Below are 2,722 nucleotides of genomic sequence, written 5' to 3'. Positions count from 1 at the left end.
GTGACTATAATCACGTTGTTATTAACGCAAACAGTTTTAGTAGCCATTTGACTTCAATTTCTCTTTTTGACATCAAAGAGAATTGGTTTGTCACTTTAAGTTCATGTGTAATCCCCGTGAAGTCATTGAACTTTTACAACTTGGTAAAAAATTTAGTATGCCTAATACTAATAATAACAATTTGTTAGAGGTTATCAAAGATTTTGAGAACATTTTAAGATTTTATAATAAAGAACCGGCAGAATCTTTAAGATCGCAATTTATTCCAATTTTGACTAATAATTTGTGTACATCAAAGAAAATGTGTGATGTTGATAAGGAATTATTATCCAGACAAAAGCTTGTTTCACTTTTTATAAGGAATCACCCGAATATTATATTTACACGTGCTGACAAGGGTAATGTGACCGTCGCTGGTGATAGGTCTATGTATTTAGCAAAGACAAATGGTATGCTCAGCGATCGGTCTATGTACTTTATTGTCAATAGGAATCGTATTAAAAACATTAAAAGAAATCTTAAGAAATTATTAAGAAATTGGGTTCATAAAGAATATATTTCGGATTTAACTTATAAAACTAGTAAATCTAGTGATGGTTTGTTACCTCGAACCTACGGAATACCGGAAATTCATTTAAAAAAAATTTGTTTAGATTAATTGTTTTTTCGATTAACACACACACACACACACACACACAACTTTCTACATCAATTTGCTGAATACTTACATAAATTGATCTTTAAAAGCATACCATTTTTTTACTAGTAGTCATGTTAAAAATAGTTTCGATTTGGTTAACAAATTGAGGGGTTCCACAATGCGACAACGTCATGTACTTGTGTCGTTAGATGTAATTTTACTTTTTACGAATATTCCTATTGATCTAGCTATAAAAAGTATTAAGGTTAGATGGAAATATATCAGAAAAAACACAAATATTCCTTTAAATAAATTTTTAGACGCTATCCATTTTGTATTGACATCCACATTTTTTTCATTTGATAATGTACTTTATAAACAAACGTTCAGAATTCTTATGGGTCTCTCATTATTTTTGATTATTGCGGATATTGTGATGCAAGATTTGAAGAAATCAGGTTTAGCTAAATTAAATTTCAATCCGTCTTTTTATTTTAGATATGTTGACGATATTATTTTAAGAACACCTTGTGATTATTTATCATCATTATCAGACATGTTTACCAATTATAAAAATAGATTACTATTTACAATTGAGGTTCAGAACAACAATTTTTTAAGTTTCTTAAAAGTTAAGGTTTTAAATTTGAATGGGAAAGTATGTTCTGATTGGTACCATAAATCTACTTTTTCAGGTAGATATTTAACCTTTTTTTCGTCCCATCCAGAATTACAAAAAATTCGTACTATATTGAGCATGGTGGATAAAATAATGTTATTATCCGCCCCTTGTTTCCAAGAGAATAATTTTAAATTTATGATTAATGTGTTATTTAAACCTGATTATTCTTTACATTTTTTTTTTAAGACTATAAGGACCAGAATCAAATTTTTAATTAATGGTAAATTAAATTTAAATTCTGTCAATAATACCACTCTATTTTCAGGTGATAATGTAAAAAATGTCACTTATTTTGTTATTCCTTATTTGACTGGTTTATCGGATTCTTTCAGTAAGTTTTTCAAAAAATTTAATAAACCATCCTTTTCATTTCAGAGTTTGAATAAATTGAACAACTTTATAAAAATTTCTAAAGACGTTACAGCGCATAATCAAAATAAAAATGTAGTGTACCAAATCAATTGTAACAACTGCAATGTGTCCTATGTTGGACAAACAAAGAGAATGTTAAAAACAAGAATTAATGAGCATAGTAATCAGATTAACAGGATTTCAAATGTTGTTTCTGTTGTTACCAAACATTGTTTAGTAACTTTATCATAATTTTATTTGGGACAATGTTAAAATTTTAGATACTGAACAATTTTTTTATAAGCACTCTATTTCAGAAATGCTCCACATTACATTGCAAGATAATCCCATTAATGGAATGTCGGATACAGATAGTATAAAACCTTATTTCTTTTTTTTGAAATTGTTCACATCAAAAGTTTAGACCGTTGCTTTTGAATGGTTTTTTGTAAACATGATTCTGTGTTCTGTCATTGTGAATGACAGTTTTAAAAAATTTATATAGGTGGGGATAACTCTATATATATTTACATTGTAAAGATTACACGTCAGTACTCAGTTTCTTTCTCTTATCCATCTTTATATAAGTTGTTGTTTGTTTTAACTGTGTTTAATAATGCTGTAATCTCACGTGTTTTCCATTTAGCGTAAGTTTTTTTATTGTGTTTGAATTCTGTTGTTTGCTTTACGGAGAAGCGTTACGCTCATTTATATTAAAATTTTTTTAGATTAATTTGTTTCACTGAAGAAGGTCCTAAACCATGAACCGGAACGTTTGTTGTGTTTTTTAATAAAAAAAAACTACTGTTTTTCATACACTAACACTTTGTATTTACTGCTCGTATCGACACTTCGATTCAGTTTTCGACAATTTCACGAGCGAATTACGGATTAAATTTATTATTTTATTTTTTAATGTTCATTATTTTATATATATATAATATAAATTAATATTTGTAATTATAATTAAAAATGTAAAATCAAAGAAACTTACTTAACAGTAAGATTTATATTTTAATAATATATTTTATAGTATATAAAAAAAAGTT

The sequence above is a fragment of the Pseudomyrmex gracilis genome, unplaced genomic scaffold (genome assembly GCF_002006095.1).
Source record: "Pseudomyrmex gracilis isolate BER0280 unplaced genomic scaffold, ASM200609v1 scaffold_803, whole genome shotgun sequence".
In the NCBI taxonomy this organism is placed as follows: Eukaryota; Metazoa; Arthropoda; class Insecta; order Hymenoptera; family Formicidae; genus Pseudomyrmex; species Pseudomyrmex gracilis.
The sequence above is the reverse complement of the archived record's forward strand: the minus strand, read 5'-3'. Positions refer to the sequence as shown.